The 25,464-nt window shown below is 38.5% G+C and overlaps 1 long non-coding RNA gene across 8 annotated transcripts in view; it reads left to right on the top strand.

The window, feature by feature from the left end:
- The window catches only part of LOC107212054, a 75,482-nt gene extending 51,751 nt beyond the window's left edge, over positions 1-23,731 (top strand). For 7 of the 8 annotated variants that reach the window (XR_001524383.3, XR_004496166.1, XR_004496165.1 and 4 more), the window contains 4 exons: positions 437-683; positions 948-1,114; positions 19,927-20,147; positions 20,679-23,731. This is a non-coding gene — a long non-coding RNA (uncharacterized LOC107212054). Of the gene's footprint in view, positions 1-436; positions 684-947; positions 1,115-6,665; positions 6,739-19,926; positions 20,148-20,678 lie in introns of all 8 variants that reach the window. The other variant, XR_001524378.3, reaches the window with a different exon arrangement.
- Positions 23,732-25,464: the final 1,733 nt, after the last annotated feature.

The raw sequence follows: 25,464 nt of genomic DNA, 5'->3' as shown, positions 1-25,464 counted from the left end.
CTTCCATTGGACCAGATTGCTCTGAGCCCCATTTACCCTGGCCTTGAACACTTCCAGCAATGGGACATCTCTTCTCTGGGCAGCTGTGCAAGTGTCTCACCATTCTCATAGTAAAGACTCTCTTTCTAATATCTTATCTAAACCTGCTTTCTTTAAGTTTAAAATGATTTCTCCTTCTCCTGTCACTACAGGCCTTTGTAAAATGTCCCTTTCCTGCTCTCTTAAGGTCCACTTTTATACACTGAAAGGCCCCAATGAGGTCATCCTGGAGCCTTCCCTTTTCCAGGCTGAACAGGCCCAGCTCTCTCAGCCTGTCCTCATGGGAGAGGTGCTCCAGCCCTCTGATCATCTTCATGACCCTCCTGTGGACTTCTGTGCAGACTAAAGGAAAGAAATATATGTCCTGTGCTTTATTTGGTCCCCTCTTCCCATGCAGGTAAATCTCAAGAATTAGAGAAGGTGAGGACCAAACACTCCTCTGAAATGGTTGAAGACAGAGGGAATTGTATAAGCACAATCTGGACTGCTATGAGTCTGCTGAATGTGATCTGTTAAAATTTATATTGCTGCTTTCCCATTAATTCTGAAGACAGTAAATGGAAAGGTTGAGTTTGTTCTAAGTGTGTCAGATGTAGCCATTTCCTCACCATCTCAAGGAGGCAGAAATGTCTACACTTGGACAGGTAGGCAAAATCACGATCCAAAAGCAAAGAAGGGGATTTTGGTAGTATTATGAAGCACTTCTTTAGAAGCTTTGCAAGAGAATTATTTTAAGAACTGGGATTTCTGTTTCCAATTATAAAAACCTTAAGAAGTTATTAGAAAATGCAAAGCTGTGTACATCAGCTTCAGAGGCACTGTGACTAATTTATGTGTGTGTATGGGAAAAGGTGAGGTGCCTTATCCTTGCAATCTTTATTTTTCTGATGGGCCAGTTCTTTCTGCAGGTTCTGGCCCCAGATCCAGCATGTTACTTAATAACCTGAAGATTCCTGGTGGCAGAAGCAAGAGTTAAAGCAAAAAAATGGCAGAGGACCTAGATCCTAGTGATACCATGGTGGCTTGAGTGTTCTCTGCTCAGTGCATGTCTCTGCTTCTGGAAGGGGACGAACAGGTGGGTCATGACATGTCCTCACTGCATGGTTGAGAGTCAGGGTGAGAAACCTGGATCACACTGAAGTGGACAGCTACATCCAAGAAATGCAGCACAGTGTTACACAGAAATACCCGCTTGTGCCAAAACATAGTCTCCATGTGAAAAGACATCTACTTTCCACAAGGTTGATTAGCTCAAGCACAACACAGGGGCAGTCTACACACCAGAGCTATCTCTGTTTATGTTAATTTGAGCTAAATCTATCTCTTATGCCTTATTACAGCATGTAGAAATACCCTTTCATTTTTTTGTGTATATATATGATAGCATTCATTAAAACCACCCATGTCCGTCTCCTGGTAAGATTTAGCAGTTTCACATTTTAGAAGAAAATCAGAATTCAGGATGAAAGGAAGCCAGGGTAGGGACTTTCTAATAAGGAGCCCATGCATCCTGTGGACTTCTATGGACTCTTTTAAAGATTTTCTAGGCATATTTTCAGGTTTTTGATTGCTTGGCTCTCAAAATCCGTGTACTAAACTGAAGCAGCAAGCTGATGTTTCATTTGTTCAGCGTGTATCTGTGCTTACCAGCTTTGCAGCTAGATTGAATGTTTGCTAAAATCTCCTCATCTGTGTACTGGAAAATGCCTCTTCTGAGAATTATTCAAAACACATAGTCAGTCCATGGCCCAATCCTCTTTCTAAACTGGAATATGAAACAGAAAACAAGAGAATGGTAATTTTGCTAGTCTGTGCAGTGTCTTTACAAACAATAGTTCTACATTTCTTTCAATGAACAATTAATAGCAGTGGGTCTCAGAAACACATTCCACAGTGGTATAAACTAACATTTCAGTAGACATGAAAAAGAAAACTTGTCTCTTTCTCAATGGAAAAGTTCTGTAAGAAATAAAATAGTGTTTCACTCTATAAAAAGTTCCTTGCAAATAAGACCTCTTACATTTGATCCTCTCAAATATTTGTACCAAAAAAAGGGCGTCAAATTTCTACCAGAGCTCTGCTTGAAGTTTATTTGGGTAACTTGTTAAGTTTGCCTGTTGATGGCTATGCTATGACTGACTGTCACTGATCTGGCTGACTAAACAGCTTCATTTTTGGACAAGGATCTGTGTGGAAATCCAGAGGTAGGCAGAAAACAGTTTGAGTGAGATTCAAAGACTAGATATCTGCCTTTCAGACTAGTGCAACTTACGAAGACCTTTGAGAAGCAGTGGATGTGTGATTCACATTAATCAGAGTAAATTAAATTGTGTTTTTTATCTCTATCCACACAACATTTCAGGTTTTGTGGATAGAGACATCTGCATTTGATAAGTACCGACCTTGGCAATCATGGCAAGCAAAGTCACAGTAAGGCTTTGTTTGGTCCCACTTTCACTACTGACATGAAGCAGACAGAGGGCTTGTACAGGAAAAGGTATATTCTGTTTGTTGCTAGTGGTTAGATCTGTATTTGGAGAGTGTGTGCTTGGAAGGTGTCAGGTATTAATAAAGTACACAGATTACAAAAGAAAACAATGCATGATGTTCATGCTTCCAGGGTCCGAATTTCAATGAAGCTGCTTCCTGCTTTGCCCAGGCTACCACCTCAGTTTAGCAGTTGATGGGATTTGCAGAAGTGCAAAAAGTCCAGTGTAGCTGATTAGCTTTTCTGGCTGTTTCTCATTCTTTTTTATTCTAGAACTGTGAAATGTCAAATGTCTTTATCAGCTCTCTCACTCTTAGTCCTGAGTACAGTCAAGTACCTGTGTGAGTCAAGTCTGAGAGGAGGTTGCCCTTACAAATGCAGGGCTAAGGCAGGTGCAGGGAAAGGGAGACTTGTTGTCTGTAAAAGCTTCCATTGTGGGTGTGGAAGGACTGGGGTAGCTGCTTTGGCACTCAGGGCACAGTAATTGTTGCCTGCTTGCTAGTGCATGCTCCTTCTTGCCCCAGATCCACAGCATTTGGCTCCTGGGCTGAGAAGGAGTTTGCAGAATTCTTCTGTTGGTTACTCTGTCCCAAAGCTCCTAATGGAGTAATTTTGAGACCAGTTTGGTTTTTGTTTTTTTTTTTCTTAAAAAAAAATAACAACAAAATTTTCTCCAGTTTCTCAGAAAAACAGGAGATGACTTCATCTTATCTTAGTTGCTGAATTTATTTTTAAGGTGGGAGAGTGCCAAAAGCTGTAATCTTGCACGCCTCCTTTAATATGTAACATCCTGATTGTAGTGGCCCTGAAAAATTAGCAAGTATTCAAATTACCCTAACTAAAAAGGATTTGAGTCCACCCATTATCCAGACTACATGACTCATTAAAGTGAAGGGTGAGAGCACAACAGAGTGGCATTAATCACTCAGTTCTGCTACAGGAAGAAAAGCATTTGTGTGATACTTCATTTACAATGTACCATATGCAGAATTAGCTGATAGTCTCAAAAAGACTCTAGAGATGATGATGACAAAGGAACATCCCACTTCTAAGCAATTTTGTGAGACTATTTAGATCAGTTTCATTTTAGACTTTGCATTTTGCTTGACAATAATACGCAAAAGACACTCAGATATTTTTCTTTTTTGATGAAAAAGAAAAGCTTAATTTCCTGTTTAATGGCTTCTTCTCTCTTGGATTTTAGAATATGAGAAAAACTCACATAAGTCTGAAAATACAAATTCATGACTAGATTTCCTAAGACCAAGAGAGGAAAAAAAACCCCAGACTCGTGATAAAGCTGAAGGCATCTTTTTTAGGTTTTGGATGAGTTATCTTGAAGATACTCTCAGAAAAGTCATATGGTATTAGCTGAGGCCTAATACCACAGGCAGCTGTGCCATTAGAAAAAGAAAAAAATGGGTGAAGCAAAACTCTGGATGCTCAGACTCTGAAGAATACCTGGGATCAGAAATCAGAAAAGAAAAAGCAATCTGAATGGAGAAATGGGCCAAGAGGGGCATCAGTAGCATTGTTTCTGACAACAGGTGGTACTGATGTTTTTGGTGTTTAAATGTTCTAAGTTACCATTAAAGACAAGGCACCCGGTTCAAATAAGATTATTGGTGATAGTCATTGTACTCTACAAGAATCTCAGAGAAGATAATTAGAGCCCTGGACTGTGTTAGGCAAAGGTTCACATTGCACAGCACTGTTCATAAGTGGGGCAGCAGAGAGAGAAATCTCAGATGAGGTTGCTACTACCAAATCCAAACACAGAAGAGACTTGGTGCACGAAGAAACGACAAATTCAAAGTTGATGGTACAAAAAGCAACATATGGAGCTTCATGTGCTATAGCAAACACCATAAACTGTAGAATGGGCTGGCATTTTTAAGAAATTTAATATGGTTTAATTATTGTTGTTGTTTTTGATTGGGGAGCTGTTGCAGAGCTTCTCATTGGAGTCAGTTGGGTCTGATTACTGTGTGGATCAGCACACACTCAGCAGTGCAGAGCAGCCGGACCCAAAGCCCTGGTGCAGCAGACCTCTGCCAGACTCCCTGGCCTGGAGTGGCTGCTGGATTTCCTGTGGTACAGAGCACAGAAGGATTCCCAGTCTGAAATTTCTTGATCTTGACTGGAGGATGCTCAGATTTGTCCACACACCACCTTTCTCACCTTCCATAAATCACTCCAAAGAGCTGCTGTTTTAGGATCAGATAGATGATTCTTGTTGATGTGGTCCATGGGGTTTCTTTTGGTGCTGTCAACAAGCTTTTCTATTATTGTCAATTCAGGTAGGGAGGGCCTGTGATATCAACAAAAAATTTTTGATTACAATTTTGATGATAATCATGGCTTCTAATGTGCTGCTTTGATTTAAAATTGACTCTCAAACATTTCTGTGTTTGTTGGAGTAAAAAAAATGCTCTTGTTTTTTACATAGTCTTCAAAATTTGCAATACTACAACACATGCTAAACATATAATTCATCCAGTGATATCAATAGGACTGTTCTTATGTTTAGAGATGCACACATCTGCAAGACCTTATTCTATATTTTCATAACTATGGAATAACACATATGTGTGAGATGGGGCTGATTTCACTAGTAAGCTGAAAATATTTTACTTTGAGTGGTCAGGTTCAAAAATTAATAAAAAATTCAGTCATCATCTTTCCTGGATCAGTTAACCAGTCTGAACCCAGGCTTTGTGTTAAAACTTAATGGCATTTTCTTCCTTATGATGGATATATTTTAAAAAAATCAATGCTAATGCCTTCCCTTGTAAAGTATTAATTGTCAGGATGAGCCAAACGTATTCAGCCGGTTGTGATTATATTTTGCTTTCTGACCCACAGGAGATAATCACCGTCTGTCTTCATGATCACTTCCTACCTTTGCTGCCTGCAACTTTTTTCTGTCATATTTTACTACTCAGCAGTCAATTTAAACTCAGAAACTCGTTCTATATTTGTTTACCTTTGCCAAATGCTTCTATTGTTTCAGACCTGTACAAGCATTTGTGTGCCTGAAAGCTTGCTTGTTTTCTCAGTGATGTAAATTGGCCTAATAGTTTGCCAAATTACAGATTGTGTCTTTTCAGCAAGAGAACCTCTTTAACCAATTCATCTGAACTGATCTGAGTTTTATAATGTCTTCCAAACTTACATTTTTTTAACACAAAAAATCTAGAGTGAATTCTATATGATCATGATAGGGTAATTTCTTTTCCTTGTCATACTGGCTTATTTAAGCTCAGAAGTATGTGTTCCCAATACAGCTTATCTTACTTCAGGAACTGTTAATTATTTTGGTCAATTTGATTTCAAGAAATTATTTTCAAGTTCATCTTGAGAAGACAACTGCCTTGTTAACAGAATTATTGACTGAAACCCAAGACATTGAGTGAATTATGATATAACTGACATCTTATAAACATTTCTCTGTCCCTGAACACAATCTTAATTAAATCAGAGCTGCAACACTAAAATACTCTATATACACTAGGTTCGTGTTATCTGTGAATTATAAAAACCAGAAAATCATGGATATCTTAATAAGGAAATATGATTTTCTTTGTTCCTATTTTCTTACAGAAAGTTTCTTTGGCACATTTTCCCTGTTGCATTTTAAATTGCAATATTCCAGCTCTTTCAAGCTCTGTGAAACAAATCACATATCAAGAAGTCAAGTATCTGTATCTCCTTCATATATACAGTCTGTGAGAGCACTCCTATAGACTTCCTGCCTTGCCTTGGGGAAGTATTTATATTTTACCTTATTTATTCACAGTACGAACAAGTCTTAGGTAATGAAAACAAAGGCAGTGGGAAATAATGTCAACAAAAAGTACCAAAAAGGTTTACATAAACTGCCATCTCAGCTTCTGCAACATGCAGATGTAACTGCTGTGGATAATAGAAATACCTGTCATTTCAGCTGTCAACATACCTTGGCAATTTTACCAAGCTGCCCTTTGGGTGCTCCATTTGCTGCAGTTCTTTGACTGGTCTTGCCTTACTACCTTTCACAGGCAAAGTTAATGGCTCTGATCATTCCTTTCTACTCACTTCACATATTCATTCTGACTCAACTTTTTCTCTGACTCACAATCTGTTTCTATTTCCATAGCCAAGAGTGCATGTGAAACATCCTGGGCTAATGTGGAATGGCACGGGCATCGCAATGCGTTATTCATACCTGTGTGAGTAACAGCCACTCATTCCTTGGTACATGTGTATTGACTCGAGAGGAGCTTCATTTCCTGCCATCTCCCATTTATTCATACTTGGTAAACCTTCTACAGTGCAGGGGAAAAACCCTCTTGTTCTTGTGTCAGAATGGAACTGCCTCAACATAACAGGATTACATCTTCAGCCAACTTTAAAAGAATTATCAAGAAAAAGAGAGAGGGAAAAAAAAAAAAGTTTAGGAGTTTGGATGGACTAGCTATGCTCTTAAATCAAGATCAGTAGCTGACCTGTAGGTGTTGTAACTGCTTCAAATATTGGGGCTTTCTGGTGGAAAGCAAAAGTACATGCAAAATCTGCTAGGCAGATTCTCCTCACGGACCTATCTTATGTGCTATGTAACATGCAAAACTGCAGGGAAATTTTGAGCAAACTGTGTAAGACTCCTGACATATCTCCAAAATCCACAAAACAAACAGAAACTATTAGCAGAAGGAATATCCTTTTCTATACTAACTTCTGTGAGCAAAGAGAGCCAGGAAAGAGAAGAGCTCTACAAAATAATCATGGCATTATCTATTACTTTAAACATGAAATTAAGATAACAAAGTGGCTGTGTTTTATTGTTTGGGGTTTTTTCATACATAGATTGTTAATTGACAAATTTGACCTTTTAGACACCTTCTAAGAGGTCATGAACTCAGTGATTACTATAGAACTGCAGAGTTAAATCTTCCAGGAGCTATTATTGGCTATCCAGAAATATGGCAACAGCTCTAGTTCAATTGCTTGATGGTTAAAGAATATTGGTAATATGTGCTGTGTAATCTACAATGTCGATACACATGAATTAACTTCATTACATGCAGTAACTCTGGTTTTTACCAGTGAACACGTCCAGGTGTAACAAAGAAATTCTGACTTGCATAGAAGGTCTGATGTTCATCCTGCCATCTAAATGGCATTGTCTTTCTGTCAGAACCTTCTGATAGACAGGAAAGTAAATCTTAAAATGCAGTTTTAAATATCCAGCTAGTCAGAATTAGAGGAAAATCTGAAGCTGGGTGGCATAAGTGCAGAGGTTTCATTATTTATTTCAATGTTTCTGCTCTGCGCTATGTTGCCAGAGACAAATACAGCATATGTTCTGAAGAGACCTCCCTGTAGTCACTGCAGCATCACACTGAGCACAGACTCCAAAAGCCTTGCTCATAGGAGAATTGAGTCTATTTGGAAGCGTTGGAGATGACACATCTGGTAAATAGGTATGATGCTCTGGTTTTATAGCTCCAAGAGGGTGGATCACTGGGTGTCACTCTTGGGTATAGTGGTGGAGGCAGGGAAGGAATGCCAGAAAATACTTGATTTGAACCAGGGGGAAACCTCATTTATTCACTGTAACATTGAAAAAGTGATATCACAAAGCAAATATTATAGTAAAACATGATTTTGGCTTGCTTATTTCCATCCTCCCTTGTTTTATTGCAAAATACTTATTTTTCTGGAAGTTCTGAATGTTTGAATTATTTGCTTGAGGTTTTATTGTTTGGGTATTTTTTTTATTTTCTTTAGCCATTATGGTTTCTATTAACAGAAATTAACATCCACTGCAGTAGAATATTTTGTCTTGCTCAAAATTATTACTGAACAAGAATTGATTAGATGTTTTTTCATCTTCAGTTTTCCTTAATGGTCCACCCCTTCCAATTTGGCATTTGCTGAACCTTCTTTCTTTATAATAACAGCACAATCTTTGCATGCAGAAATTTTTGTCTTAAGACTGCTGTTATTTTAAATTGGCCATGCACTAATAACTGACAGCGGCAGGAAATGTTTTAAGAAACAAGCATCAGTGAACATAGATGCAATTAGTATTTCAGTATAGTGGGCACCTATCACCCTTCTTAGTAATTTTCTGGGTTATCTGAACAACCTGGAGATCAAAGTTTAAAACTTGCTGTTTTTTCATATTATATTTTGTAGGAGAACAAGATATGAGTTGCTTATGCTGGTAACTAAAGACATATGAAGCACTTGGATACTCCAATTATCTTCTGACTCATTGAAATCTGTATACTCTCTGTGGACCTCCTAAACACTCCAGTAAAAGGAGTAGAGGTTATAGATATCTGGGTAATTGAACTGAACTCAAATACTTCATCTGGTTTCAGTAACATTTCTTGTATTTCTTACTCTGGAGTTCTAATTTCTTATTGTGAAATCATCTTGCTGGAAGAAAAAAAAAAATCAAAACCAAACTAACAGTGAAACCCCACAACACCCAAAACCAACTGAGAAAGTTAGATTAAACAAGTTCTCCAAATTGTGTTTTTTGCTATGTATTAAAGCTGGTATTTGAGTGCACAGAGCGAAATTAACTGGAGGGAGATGTCAGTGCATTGCCTTGTGCCCCTTCCTTGGGAAACCCCAGGGACCCTGGTGTTGGCAGGTGTTGGCATCTGCTCTTCCACCCAGGTCTTGGTGACACTGGTCTTTGGCCACCATCCATGTGACTGCTCCATGGCCTTTCCCTGTGCATTCTCCTGAGCCCCAGGGCTGCTCCTGGGAGTTGCCAGTGCTCAGCCTGTGGGGAACTTCCATCTCTGCTCCCTGGCATGAAGCTTTCCATTCCTCTTTCAGGACTGCTCACTTACACATCTGTCCTGGGGTGTCCCTCAACTAGGACAACTTCCCATTCAGGAAGCAGGTGCAAGAGGCTGGAAGTCTTTCTGAGGGGTCTTTATATAACATCTAGTGTAGGGTTTATACTCCTGCAATCATCTTTGGGACTCTGGGGTACAGGGATCTTCATATAAAAGATGTGAACTAATGCTCTGTGCTGCATGTGGAGTGAAACCTGTCTCCAGGCAGAAGATCTGCTGGAGCTCTGGTAGTAGGAAGTGAGCTATCTCCCAACATTAGCCAGGGTATTGGTAATTTCTCCCTGTTTCAATATTTTCTTTAATGTTTGATAGCATTAAATAGAGTGCAGAAGACACTTAAGTGGTGCCAGGGATTTTGCACAGGAGTCTCATAGCCAGTTCCCAGAGGGAATCAATCACTTCTTTGCTCAGCAGTGATGACTGACTTACAGTGACTGCATGGGCTGTAAATTTAAACTCTAGTTTAAACTGCAGCTCCAATACCTTTATTCTTTCTGGCTTGAAGATGAAACTTCATATGGAGAAGTTCACTGACAAATTCACCCCTTTAAAAAGGCATAAGTAATGTTATAAACATGTTAAACTGTGACATCAATATTTGGGAGGATAGTGATTATAGAAGGATTCAGTAAGAAGTGATCTCAGTCAATGGACAACAAACAGCTCAGAAAATGAGCAGAAAATTCTTGTCTTTATTTAAGACAAAACTCAAATCTGTGTGACTTTATAAAGACACAGAAAGGCTGCCAGTGGCAGAAATTGTACATTGAAACAAAAATTCTGTGGAACTCTTCTCTGAAATGTTTATTGTAGTACTGAAATGCCATAGCACGCTGGGGAGTACTAGGGAAGATTCCTGGACATAGCTCAAGTCTTTGCAGTTAGGTACTATCACTCATTAAAGAAAAACATAGCTGCTTGGAAAGAGCAGAATGACATTTTGATTCAAAATCAAAATTACAGTAGAAGCTTGTGTGGCTTCCAGCCCCCTTTGCTCAGCATTCACTGAGATCATGCATTTAAATATATGTTGCTTTAGAAACTACTAACAGAGCATAAGGTATATTACAGCTTTTCTGCTCAAATGAACCACTTGAAAACTACGTTTCATCTCCTGGAAAGAGTCATTTCACACTATCATTGCCTACATTTGCCAATAGGTTTTGAAAGATGCTCTCTGACTATCCTGTTATGTGGGTTCCTAAAGCTCAGAACATGTTTGTCACTAGACATCTTTGTCTCAAGGACACCATGGTTTGCTTCTCATAATTTTGCTTTTATTTGTTGCATTCTTACCCCTTAAAAAAAAAAAAAAAAAGTTAAATTAGACTTGGAATTAATTTATGGGTAATCATGTTCTTGAAAGCTCTTAAATTTCTCAGTGTAGTAGACTGACAAGAAAATACACAGAAGCAGGAAATCAGAGACCTACCATAGTGCATATCTGATTACAGTTGTAATCTCCTCATTTGAGAGAACATGTGAGAGATGCATGGTTTACAAATAGTACCCTTACAAACCTGACCAGTCCTTTGGGCTATGGATTCCTGATTGAACAGCTCATGTATTCCAGTGAAGTATTTGTATTCCACATACACTGCTTCTTTTTAAAATTCTTCTAAATTCTTCTTCCCATTTCACTTCACCTTTGCCCATTTCACCTAAAACACCAGCAATCACATCATATATGCATGTATTCCTGGACTGTTTCCTCTACTATACTCTTTCTTTCATGGCTCACCTTCCGTCTCAGGAGATTTGCTTTCATTGCTTCTGTATTTTGAACAGCTTGAAAGAAGCGATGGCTGAAAGAAAGGTCAAAAAGTTAGCTTTTAAGTGATAAACAGACTGTTTGCTGGCATGCCTGAGCATTTTTAGGGCATATTTTATATTTTTCTTCTCACTAGTGCTTCTTAATTTCATAGAGAAGCTTGAAAGGACCTCTAGTATTAATGAAGATCATATAGAGAATATATTTGGCAAAAACACAGTGTGATCATGATGCATCTGTTATCTGAAGTAAAAACTGAGGTCAGAATTTTAATAAAGAGTATATGAATATTTTTGCATCTACAGAACAGCATATGTCAGTTTTCAGTGCAACTGGATCAAAATTACTGCTACTGCCTACGCTGGTGATGTAGACTGCATGGTCTTCTCTCTCTACTAGGCTGTTAAGGTCCATGGAAAGCAACTGTCAGCCAATACAGAAAACTAAGAACTGCCTCCTAATCTTGATGATGATGCAGGCTTGATACAAAATAATTAGCTTTGTGTATGCTGGAGTAGGAATAAAGAAGAAATCAATACCAAAGAATACTGAATAATTCAGGAGTAGAGTTACATTTGTCAGCTAATATTTGGTGTCAAATGCAGTAACTTTCATGGTAAAATGTGATTTTCAAGGGAGGAAGAGAAGTATCAACCAGAGAGTCATAAGAAAGAAGACCACTGAACTGGAAAAGAAAACGGTTTGGATGGAATGGGTGTCAGTTGAGGCACAGGCTTTCCTCAATCTGTAGTCTGCAATGTAGGTAGAAATCACATCCTGATGGAAGGCCCAGTTTCCCATTAAGCAAAACCTTTAAAAAAGTGAAGCAAAGAACTACTGCCCACTCTGGAGATGTTCTTGGTGAGCCCTTATTTTCAGATAAGAACATCACTGCCCATACTCAGTTTATTGCCTGGTTTTGATATTTGAATGTTGGAGAACTAGAGCTGGAAATAAATTATCCCTGGCTATGAAATCACATTAGCCTTGGCAACATATTTGAAAGTTGTAAATGAAAACTTTTCTCTGACCAATGTAGAAACGCCATTGCTCAAGGTGTCTGACTTAAAGTATTAGTATTTTCAATGAACTTAGCTCAGAATTATACATGTATCTTGCACATGACAATGTAGACTATTGAATAGTTAGATTTCTCTAGTAATGAAGCAAAAAAAAAGAGACAGTTCTGTTTGGATACACTGGAGCTATTTTGTCCAATCAAACATTTCTCGAGGCTTTTGAAAAATGGACAGAAGAGGAACATTGCTTTGCCTCGATTGCATGCAACAGAGAGCCGAGTTCCTGAAGTGAAGGGAAGTCTCCAGGGTAATTGTCTTGAAATCAGCTGTCAAACTCTAAAGATTTAGTTTATAAGAGCCTGCCCATACAATGAAAAATAATTCTGTGTTACTGTGATCATCTGATCTGTTACCAGCAGAGCTTAGGATAAATTCAGCAGTCTTGATGGGCCTTGTACTAATGACAAGCATGAAAGAAGTATTCTATATTCCAAATATTTTGATTTTTCTTAGAATTGATAATTGATCCCTCAAGAGTTATTTCTGTTATTCATTAATGCATTGTTATCCAAACCAAGATTTCCTATTAATGTTTGTGTATTTTATAATCATGATAATGTCTATATTCTACCTTGACTATTATCTTGAGACCACAAAATTGTTATGCCAATGAGACAAATTCTATTTTTAATATAAATCAGATTTTGAAGCGCACTAAAAAGCCAGAAGAATGCCAACAGAATTTTAAGTTTGTTGAGATTTGAAATTCTCCTGGAATTGTACCCTCTCACTGAGAGGCAGCTGCATTGTGTAGCCATTGTTTGGAAAAGTTTCTCCAAGCACTGTGCCAAATATGATACTGTGATTTAATTTTAAAGCCAGAAATGCAAATTTCAGTATGTAGACACTCAGAAAACAGCAGAGTCCTCAGCAATCTGAGTCACTAATGCTATTTCCAAGAGTATAGAATACATAATTTGAGAAAGTGAACCTGAAGAACTTGGATGAAGAGCACAGGTAACCTCTTCCTGTAGGTAGTGACAATCTATTCTCTCCCACAGCATTGGCTTTTCTCTCCCAGCTGTCACCTCTGCCTTTACTTATTAACTTTCCTTTGAGGCTGTTGTGCAGGCATTTGGAAAGGAGTAGCACTTTCAGAAAAAAAATTTCCTTTGTGCCACTATAGGCACAAGAAAGACCTTGTCTTTCCTTGGGTGCTTTGTGTCTGAAATAAGCAGAAGGGTTGACAAAAACAGAGATACTGTATTTGCTGCTGGGTAATTGCTTGGTTTCTTTAACAATCCTGGTCTGGGAGTCACCTGGACAGACAAATGATTGCATCCATGCAGGGCTTGGTTTGAGGCAAAAGGAAACCTGGGAAGGCAGAAAATAAAAGAGTATGAGCTAAGGAAACTGGTGTCCTGCTTATGATTGTGGTAAAAGAGGGCAGAATTTACCACATCTCACTTAAAAGGAAAGATTCTGCAGCATCACATTTGAGGGTCAGAAGAAACAAACAGGAAAAACACAGTAAACAAAAGCAGAATATGTGTTCTCAGCCATGTCTTAGTTGTATTGATATGCATATAATTATAGTAAATATGTTGATATGTATTGCAAATAGAACCTCATTACTGTGAAAGGAGACAGTGGGAAAAAAATTAGTCAGAGGTCTAATACTGAAAAACAGCTAAAACAGAGTAACTGTAAATGTGTAAGAGTAGATAAATTTTCCATAGTTCTTCAGTCAATGGAGGTAAAGTGTGAAAAATAATTAAACCAGCCAATGTTTCTCAGCCACAGTGTCTGAGTTACATTTTTTCCCTCTGTATCTAAATTTCAAAGCAGCAGCATCTTTTCCTTGCCTGCACAACATGCTGCTTCCAGATGGGTGACTTACATAACTCTGTAAGAGACACCAAGTCGAGGTCTGAGGCATGCAGAGGAAATACAAGAAGCTGAGACCAAGAAAAGAGAGGAGAGGAAGTGTCAGGGTAGCCAAGAATATTGCTCTTGCTACAATCCGCAGCCCCTCATTCCTTTCTGACCCCTATAAGAACTGACAGGGCTGGGAGACAGGAAAATTTGATCAAAGTCACACATTTCTTACTGCTTAAGAAAAGATTATCTTCTTTTTATGCTAATATCACTGTAACAGTGCAACTCTTCTAGAATGTGAGGTATCCTTATCCTGTTTCTTATTCTTTTTCCTCTTATTCCTGAATTTTTGCATCCTTCATGATGTACCTTTGTGATGTATGACTCCAGAGTCTTCCCTCTGTTTCAATCTCCTACTCCTTTGTCCCTGTTGGAAGATTTCAGTGCAGGGAAGGAAGAATGGTTGCAAATGCAACCTCATATCTTCCTTTTTCTCCACTGCTCTAATGCTGGTTATTGCTGGGAGCTGCCCAGCTGTGGTACTTTTGTTGCCTTCTCCATTCAAGGAAGCAGTAACTCATGCAGCTCAGTGTCAGCTCCATGGTAGCTGGCTAGAATACTACCTAGATACTGACAAAAAAGGAGTGAAAACCTTTCCAAATGATTTTGTCTCTAGGCTATGCTCTTGCAACTCCTTTTTCTAAATGATGCACAGTACTTTAATGCCTGCGATAGGAAATCAGGGAGTCCTACAGTGACAATTTCCTTCAGTCTCCAGTTCCTTGCTGACACTTTATCAGTTCACAACAAGCAAAACTGGAGTTTATCACTTACACTGAGAGACACAAGAAAATACATTTTCTGCATCTTGAATCTTTCATTGGGCTCTATCCCATCTGTCAGTGTCTCTTTGATGTGCAAATACGAGTGTTTGAAATTCCCTTGATCTCAAACAATGATAATACTGCCTTAGCTATAGCAATAGAAGTTCCTCTTTGCTGATACAAGGCAACACACGTTTAACTGATTACATGCTGGGACCTCTACAATATTTATAGCATCCATGCTTTCCTAGATCTCAGTCTACGTGTCTCAGAATCCACATTCAGTGCTTATGACTGTGATAAAACATATGCTTGTTCAAACAAGTTTATCCTATCAGTCTATTCAAGGTCTGCAGAGACACACTAGTTTGTGCAACTACTGTATTACAGCATTATTTATCACTATTGATATGAAAATACTTATATTTTCAACACTTACTTTATGTACTTTGTCTAGATTTTCAAGATAGTGAATCTTTGTGCCCACTAAAATAATCTGTTTGTCTCTTTCCTGTGCCTCTGTCAGTATAATCATCACCTTTTAATTCCCTTAATATGATACATTTTACTGTAATTCCAGTCACGTGAAATAGAGTGTATATTCAGAGGTGAGCTGCCAATATTTTTTATAATCTACCTTTCAAGATAAATATAAGCTTTGTCTCCCAAAGCAATCAGTCATGTACCACTGGGGTTTGTCCCATCATTTGGCACCATCATCACTCTCTACCTTTGACATGAAATAGTTTTGCATTTACAAGTCCCTAAATGGACAGGATGAAATCTTTGTCTCAAATTCCAGTATTTATTCTAGAGCAACTTGCCCAGATGAAGATAAGCACCCATCACTCATGTAACCAGTTCCTTTCAGATCGTTCTGACACCCAGGAAAACAAGAAGCTTTGGGAAGATGTCACAGGCCGTGGTCAGCAGTAATATCAGCTTGCTTATTTATAGTACTTTTCATCCAGAAGAACTCTGAATGCAAACATGAAGGCAAAATTAAGAAAGTACAAAGTAAGAGCAAAGCATTGATTGAGTAGTGGGGACACCAGACTGTGTCTAAGGAATGAGGGGCATCACTAATTATAAATGTATTTGCTTTTATTGTCATGTTTTAGAACTTTAATGGTCATCTAATGTACTTTTATGAGATGAATATATTTCTTTCAAAATCTCAGGAACATGTGCAGCTGCTTTTAATTTCAATGGGAGTGGCAAAAGCTCATTAGCCTCTAGATTTGTCCTTCAAATGTATTTAATTAAATACATAAAGAAGATAACCAGAAGTCCTGAAGTGGCTGAGACACAGTTAGCACCAAACCATCTTTCCTGCTCTTTTTATCCTAGGAATAGTCATGAGTTGGTCAATTATCACTTTGAATTAAACTAATTGCACAACTTCCTGGGCTGAAGTGGGCTGCAGATCGTGTGTCCCACTTTCTCATCTCCTGCAGTGATCCTTTGCCTACACAGTGGTGGAACAGAAGCAGCACTGCCACAGATATTTCAGCGTTAGCTCGGAACAGACAAACAGTAACAGAATGTTTGTAGCAGCTTCACCATTTCTTTGAACCACCTTTATCCCAGAACATGAAAATAACCCAAATTTTCAGCTGACAGACAAAGTACTAATCCATTCCGTGCCTCACATTTTACAGACATTGCATAATTTTCTGGCACCCAGCCACAAAAATTCTCATTTGAAGGAATGCTTTGTGGAATGACAACGCCCAGAAGCAGGGCTTGCAGGACTTGAAGTGACCAGCCTCTCTGGAGCCCCCTAACCTTGTCCCAACTAAGTATGATGGAAAAATTGTTATTTTATAGTCATGGAGAACTTAGTAAGCTTTCTGTAGTGGAAATGGAAACACAGTGTCCCTGCCCTAAATAACTCACTTGAGTTGCAATGCCATGAAGGAGGATGGGTAACAAACCAGAATAGAACAAGGAGTTTTTGGGAGGAAGCGCACACTAGTTTTGACGAAGTCATGCATAAACTGAGGAAGTATAAAGCCATATTCAGAAGAACATCACTAACTTAGCAAAGGCCTTGCATGGCAAGGGACAGGCAGAAGAAAAGAATTTTTAGGAAAACTGTAAAAGCAGATTTTTTTCCCTCACAATTTTCTTGGGGGTTTGAAAAAAAAGTGGATGAATATGGAAAAAGCATGACAGAATAGAGCAGCACACTGCCTTACACAGGATGTTCTGAGCATGGAGGAATCAGGCTGGTGGGGGAGCTGCAGCTGCAGGTATGTGCCAGGCTCTTGCTGGTGCTGCAGCAGGCTTGCCTCGGGAGCACATTTACAGCTCCCAGGGTTTCCAGGAATATCAGGAACAGGTGAAATGGCACAGCAGGACAAAGAGTTCCTGGGGATAATTACAGTGAGGTGCTGGAAGTGGTCACAAGACATAAGACATGAAGAGCATTGGGGAGGGCAGAGAAAATAAATATTTCACAGTAGCATGTCACTGATAACATGGCATCTTCCAACCTATTTGGGAATCTGGACCTAGCTGTCTAAACCTGCTCCTGTTTTTCTTCATTTACTTTTTCTGGTGGAATTTGCCTTCATTCTCTTTACCATCACCTTTAAAGTACTGCTGCAAAAATGTTTTCCTCCTGCACACACTGTGAGAAAAAGAGGTTTTCCTGATTTTCCATTTAATTTGCTGCCTGCAAGCCTCACCTTTACTTCACCTCTTAGTTTTTTCTTCAACTGTTGTTAATTTTATTGATACTGTTTTGCTGTCAAGCTCACTGACAACCATTTCCAGGAGACAATACAGAAAATTCAGCATTTTGTTTCATCAAGGATTTATTCAGTGGATTCAGATTTCCCTTTGCCGGGAAGTAGCTGCTTCAGAAGACTGCTGCTTAATATATAAAAGTCAAGAGATACAAAAATAAAATAAAAAAAATATTTGGAGTAAGTAAAATTAAAATATGCATCATACTCAGAATAGGTAGAAAGCTTCCTACTTATTTGTCCCATGCATAGGGGAAAAATGCAGGAGTTATTCCCTGGGAGATCACCATGAGCTGTGCAAGTAAGAACACTGTTTTGTGCATTGTAAGGTAGCTTTTCAGGATGGAAATACCAGACAGAAATAATTTCCTAAGAGTGTGGTGGCTGATGGTGGATAAACAGGAGGCACTCAGAGCTGAACTAGCAATGAACTCTTCTCTAGGATGGCAGGGCTGGCAAGATGTCAAAGCCCATTATCCCCTCTGGAAAGGCAGAGGGAGATACCAAAGCAGACAGACGCTCCCGTAATGCCTTGTCTAAACTACATTATTGATCTCTGTCAAGATCCTCTGCCTCCCTCTGGGTCTGGCCTGCATGAGGCAAAGATGCAATAAGCAATCCAAAGCACTCAAATTACAAGAAGAGCTGTATTGATAAAAGGCCATTTTGGGCTTTTTACCTTAGCTGTAACTGTGATAGAAATCTCAGGGTAAGCCTCTGCAGCCCAGTGGGCAGATCATGAGTAGATCATTGAAAGTGATAAATTCCTACATGTGCAGGCAAATTTTCAAAAGCAGTGCTTGAAGTGAGATGCCTTTGCTTTTGCTCAGCCTGAGGTTCTTGTATCTAGACCCAGATTTTTTGCATCTCTGAGCACTTCTCTGATCTCTCTCAGAGTCAGGAACCAGCTGTTCTGAAAATCTAGCCTGGGGTGAAATTTGGACCTGCTGTAGTTAAAAGGAACTTTTCCAGGATTTCATCTGATGTAACTAGTTCTGAACACTCAAGAATTAAGTGCTTAAAATGCGATGAATGCATTTCCTGGTAGGCAAAATGGAGAAAACTTTTAGCCACTTCTGTAAATTTTATTACAATATCTGAAAAGCACATTTATGTGATTGGAAAAATACCCCAGAACATCAGTGAAATCTTCAAAAACTCAAAAGAAGGATTCCTAAAACTTGCCTTATATGCTTTTAATTTAATTTAGATTTCAGTTGCCTCCCTTGAAACAAGAAAAATGTTAAATTTTTAAAAAATTTTTTTTTTCTGTATTTACATAAATTAAAGTTGTTAATAATGACTGTGAAGCCTAGTCCCTGGGGCACATGGCACATGTGGGATGCCAAAAGGGCCAGGCCTCAGACTATTGAAATAGCCTCTAATGAGGGAGAGAATTTATCATATATATTTCATTCTAGACATGGCATATAAAATATACTTAATTCCAAAATTCAAGTTTGTAACTGCAAGTCTGTTAACTTCCTAAGATAAAAAATAATTATGGGGGAAGAATAAGCTCTATGAATAACTCTGGGGAGAAGAAGCTCCATGGAAAGCTCTTCTACGTAGCAGAGAGGAATCAATTTCAGACAAGCATAAGAGTCCTCCATTAGCATTTGTGCAGATCCTAAGCAGTTACACAAGAATGCAGCTCAATGAGATTTTCTGAATGATAAATAATAAGGATCTTGAGACACATCATTTGCATTCAGTAATAGCTAGAAAATGCCTTAATAAAAATGAGCAGTAGGAATACAGGGACGGTAGGCTGCTCACAAGATACGATTCTGGATATGGGGGGTTCCACAGCTGTGTCCTAATTTAAGGGTCTAATTTAAGAAAAAATTAATCATACCCCAGAATATCTTTTTTTTCTCCACTGACTGTAAAATGGACAGCACTCAGCTGGGACATCCACATTTTACCACTGGGCACAGAAGAACTTTTCCTTCATAAAGAAACATTACAGCAATCATGTGATTTTTCTTCATATACCTCATTATATTAGCTTAGCCTCCATCTCCCTGTCATAGTTTCTTAAAGTTTTAGTTATCAGGAATTTGGTAGAGCTTTACACTGAATTCCAGTGCTTTCTATCTCATTGCTCTGATGGTTTCTGGGAGTATATAAGCAATTTTGCAAAGTCTCTCCCATTACTCATGTGGAAAATGTACAGGATCTCTCTGTTAAATGTTAGATTAAAAATTAGGTAATTAGATTAATGACATTCTGTCCTTTTCATCATGGAATAGTCTTAAATAATCCATTGTTATCTCTTCTCTTGGTTCAAGCTTTCTTTTGGGAGAATAGCTGCTCTCCTTTGCCGTTCCTGGGCTGGCACTGCTCACCAGTCTCTGAGCAAGAAATCCAAGCCAAACACCACGTCCAGTGGTTCCTGTCTGGAGAGGACATGGGTCTTCCACATTCAGCTGTACTGAAGAAGATTATAATAAAATAAAAATGAATACAAGATTTTGTTGTTATTATCTTCAATATTTCTGTTTCTCCTGAGGTAAGCAGTAGTATTGTCTATCCACTATATTTTATCTTATTGCTTCATTGCTCTTATCTCAGACAGTATTTAATCCAAGTTAGGGTCAGAAGATTGCCTTGTAGTCTAATTGGAGATAAAAGAAATCTAATTTTAAAGACTTTTTATAGGCTATGTTTTGTGAATATTTCCTTGACAGAGGAACAAGTATTTTTATAATCTATGTTTTCAGAGTAGTTCAGTTGCTTAAGGGTATTAGCCACTGCACATTAATTTGCAGTAACATTTTAAAGCTTTAGAAGAAGATTCTCCCTGGATATTTGTGCCCTGGTGAATATCACATAAAGGAAAAGGAATATGATTTTTTTAGAATATTTTCTCTTCTTTTTTTGTAAACCCTGAGTTCAGCACTTTTCCTTTGTATTATTGTCTGTAAAACAGACCTCAGAGGTAACTTTACAAAGTGTCTCAGGATTATATTAGCTACCTTAGTGGACTGTTGTGGGAACATTCCTTTTTTAGAAATGTAGCTTTTACCATTAACTTCTACAGGGAAGAAGCTGAAAGCTGTAAGTGAATGATGCCCTGCCAGACATGACTCCTGATTGCTGTGACAGGTGATTTGGAATGGAAAGGATGGTAAGATGGCAGAGAAGCTGAAGTACACATATCCATTGTGTTCTTTCTGTGGAAGACACGATGCTCAAGAAATGATGCAATGATGCAAATCATGTTTCCAAGGAAAAAGCAGAAAATCAAAGCATTCTCATAGTAACTGTGGTGACATTATGGCATTCTGGAGCCAGGATAATGCAGGAATGGGGGACAGGGCATGTGAAATATTGCCAGTGCACAGCTATAGCCTCTAGGTTCTAGGGAGCGTGGACCAGCTCCTGTCTACATGTGGGCCCCTTGCCATGTGGCATACAGGGCAAAGGGAGCATTTTCCTTGTGTGGGAAATCACAAAGGTGCTGCCCTGTAGACTTCTGGTAAGCCCAGTCCTCCCCTATTCCAGCTATGAGGTCTTTAAAGAATGTGATTCTTGGATCTTTAGTCCATCAGAAAAATTATGTGTCTGCAGCCCAGTGAGATCTGCGTGGGAAAAGCAGAATTCTTCTCACCTAATTTATGATGTCTCTGCCTCTGACGTAGATAATCTGCATCTGTTCCACTCACTGTAGACTCCCTTGGAGTCAATGAGGAGGAATAAACACTTTTAGGACATGAATCATCTGATGCATTTTAGACATTTACATTAGAGCTGGATCACTTGCACTGTAGCACTGCCTATTTCCTCTCTATTTGATTATAGAGAGAACTTGGCTCAGAAATAGATGTCACCATCTAAAGTTAGGTGGGATGAATCCCACACAGACAGCCTGTTGTAGATGTGATAACTGAATGGGAGACTCAGGAGCATCTTTTTTTTCATGGTGTTCTGAGAAGGAAGCCTAGAAAGGGACTGAGAAGGGGGCGATGACCATGTTCTAGAAAAATCTGTGTGGTTCAGAGAATGGAAAGTATGAGAGCTGGAAAGAGCTGGAAAAGGGGATAAATACTGTATTGAGATGATTGCAGCTGATAACAAATTTTTCAGAACAGTCTAATCTAAAGCTGACTGCAAAGAGCTGTAGCAGAATCTCATAATACTGTGTAACCATATAAAATAATGACAAATGAAAATTAATGCTCATAAGTTAAAAGTAATGCAAATGGAATAAAAATAAATCAAACTATTCCTATATATTAACAGTTGCTAAATTAGCTATTGCTATCCAGGAAACAAATTTTGGAATACTGTGAATAGATTTCTGGAAACATCTGATCCATGCTCATGGAAGGTCAAAAGAACAAATGAAACGCTATGAACTATTGAGAAAGGGATGGAGTAAACTCAGAAAATGTTCTTATGTCACTGAATAAATTCACAATGCTTCCACAGCTTGAAGGAGTGTATAGTTCTTCCCCAGCAGCCTCAAGGCAGGTATTAGAAAGCTGGAGATGAGATAGAGAAGGGCTGCAAGGTGATCAAAGAGTCACAACAGCAAAGACAGACTTCGGCTTTCCAGTCTGAAAAAGAGATGGATGAGAAAGTAATATGATAAAAGCCTCTGGTATTATAAATGGTTTAGGGAAGGTGAATTGGGAATTCTTACATGCAATTTTTTTGTCCTTGGGGCTGAGAAGATATCCAGTGATATTATCAACAGTGAATTAAAATAAAAACAACACAAAAGGAGGTATTTTTTACAATATTCAAAATGAAGTCATAGTGCTCTTTGCAAGAAAAGGCCAAGAGGACTAAAAAGTAGATATTAGATGAAATAAAAAGTATCAACTTCCTGAGTATTAAACACTGTGATCCAGTAAAAGTTCCCAAATATCGGCTCCTAAACAGCTAATTGCTGGAAAGCTGCATTTGTTTTATCACTGTACTTTTATTATATCATGGGATACCTCCATTTCCTGAAATGCTGGCTAATGCATTCTGTTGAGTCCCTGCTCTGCGCTAAACTTGCATTTAACCTAATGCAGTGTGGTGCTTTTTGTGTTTCTAAGTGAGACAAGAGATTAAGAAAAAGCCAAAAAGGAACATGGTGGAAGAGGTCAACACCTTGGAGAATGTTTGTACTATGGGCTAGGAAGTCAGAGCTGAGTAAGGAATAGTTGTTGATTTGCTTGGATATAAGCCTGGCACAATAGATGGCAAAGAACTTCACTGAAAGGCCACCAAGATGTAGCAATGAAGATTTCTATCATTTTCAATGGGAAAAGCCATTTGACTTGGGGAAACAGGTGTAATTTATTGTTCTTTTTAGTTCAATGTTATTGTGAAGGCAGAGATCTTAGCCTTAGCTGAGGTGTGTTCTGGGTGAGCAGCCCTACTTAAGTACCATATCAAAACCACTGGCACTTCAGGCACAAAGAGCTCAGAGCAACATGGACAGCTGTGGCTGGATTGCAAAGCAACAGGAAGATTACTTCCCAAGGGCTGCAGGATGGACTTTCCTCTCTCTCTCTCCACCCACAGTCATTATGCACAGTCCTGGACATTTAAAGGCTGAAGTAAATACAACAGACCCTGATTTATTCCTTTCCTAAAGGTGCAGTCTGTTAAAAACTAAGGTAAGAAAGTCTAGAAATCTGAGGGCAGAAATGCAGTTTTCTAATAGGATAACCAGGTGGTGGATAATGACATCTTCAGGGGAGTTGAATTATAAGTGTAACTTTTCTCCCTGTGATTGAACACACTGGAAAGGCTTTAGGTCTGTCTGTGTCCTGAATTGCTTATTCCATAAATGCTGCTTACATTATAATGATATAATCAGGATGGCTTAATGATGTGATTAAAAACCCTTCAATTCTTCTTTGGTTTACATTTTTGTGTATAGACATGGATTTTTCTTTGCCTGGTATTAGCATGCAGAGTTGGAACTAAGTCTTAACCTCTTCTTACTGCATTCAGGAAATCAATTTGTTTTGCTAAAATGAAATGGACATACAGTCTCAAGCAGCTGCATTCAAGTGTGACTAGAGATACTCTGACTTCACCAAAGTGTCAAAAAGTGCTCTTACTGCCTGCATTCTTTTAAACAGAATAAAGTAATTTAGAAAGTGTCATACTGAGTCTACTGAATTGATGGCAGTCTTCAGCAGGGTTTGGGATTGCACCCAAAGGGTCATTCTGTAAACAGTAAGATGGGAAAAAAAAAGAGAAAATGCATCCTGATATTTAATCAAAATCCATTTATCTCTCCAGAATCACATCTGCAGCTTCCAGTGATTATCATCCTTCCCATGCTTCCCCCCAACTTTGTTAGCATTCAGCAGAGTAAGGATGGTGTTCTTTCTGCATTATCTAGTACCTACAGCCCTGTTTACTTGATTCCTCCCCCAAAACTTTAAAAAACTCTCTTTCTGGTGAAGCTGCCAACCACGTGGGCTTTTAGATTCCTGGTGAAGTTGTCAGGACTGGCATAAACCAATTTGAATTTATAATTTCTTACAAATTAGGGCAGATTTGGCTTGGCAGTCTGTGGAATGTGATAAACATGGAATTCCAGCAACAGTAAGTGTCATTTCAAGAAGCAGACGAATAATGTAAAGCTAACCTTTTATTTCACAGCTTTGTTTATCATAACCAAATTATAATAATTGTAAGTATAGATGATAATGGAGTTCTGCTCACATTGAATGACAAGCCCACGTAACATGGTAGTTTTGTTTTGTAGTAAGGCTACACCTTTTATTTTGCAACCTTAACCTAAGAAAAGTGACAGGTGCTCATGGAGTCTTACTTCTGCACTGCAGCTAAAGTCATCACACACATCATTGCAGCAGGAGCCGAGTCCAATCCATCATCTAGGCAGGAGTGGTGGGATGAAGAGTATGGAATATAAAGTGACAAACATCATTTGGGTGCAAAATATTTCTGGGAATCAGTGTGTTGTCACTTGCCTTACAGTGTACCATGAGCAAATCTGCATCTGTTATGCAACCATTTTATCAGCAGAGCCTTAGCATAAAGTATACCTCAAGAAAATGCTGAAAAAATAAAAACTTTTCCTTAGAGACATCAGGGGAATTTGTCAGAAGCAAGAATTTTACAGCTGCCTTGCCAGACTTGATCTTGAGAAAGTGAATTTCTACACTTAAGCCCAAAACATTGTGACGCCTGTCTTCTGCTCTTGATTCAACAATCTTTATATGTAAAATATTCTGCTGTTTTCAGGATTTTCTTTTCATGGCAGAAGTAACATTTAAGGGAGCTCAAAACCCTCCCCCCACTGAACAGGCATTGCAAGTGCATTTCAGGTGCTCAGGTTAATGCACATAAAATCAGTTTCATTGTTTCTACAAAGTGTTACATATAAGTGCAGCATTATAAATACCCATAATTGTAGATTATTTTAATCTTTAAGGTTTTAATACTACTACTACACAGATATTCTCTGATTCCTAAAAAATGCTTTCATGATCTCTAGTTTGCTTTTAATGAAGGCCTTGAGATTGCAGTTTATTATCCCCTTCCTTGTTTTCCAGTAGCCTTACTTTTCAAGAATGATTTTGAATTAAACCTCTTATTTAGGTACTTTTTCTTCTGTTTTCCTTACATGACATTTCCTCTCCCTGTCTGTGTGATTTGGATGCTTTTCAGATCTGATTTCAGTGTAGACAATTTTCTCAAGAGAGCTTCAAGACTGTATTCTACAGAGAATATATACAGCATTTTCCAAGGTGCTTAACCTCATATATGCATCAGAGATGAGATGGTAACAACTTTGAAGTCATTACTAAAACCCTCATCTCCTCCCACTTGCCTCCCAAGAAATAAAG

Source organism: Parus major, chromosome 1 (assembly GCF_001522545.3).
Source record: "Parus major isolate Abel chromosome 1, Parus_major1.1, whole genome shotgun sequence".
In the NCBI taxonomy this organism is placed as follows: domain Eukaryota; kingdom Metazoa; phylum Chordata; class Aves; order Passeriformes; family Paridae; genus Parus; species Parus major.
The sequence above is the reverse complement of the archived record's forward strand: the minus strand, read 5'-3'. Positions and strand labels throughout refer to the sequence as shown.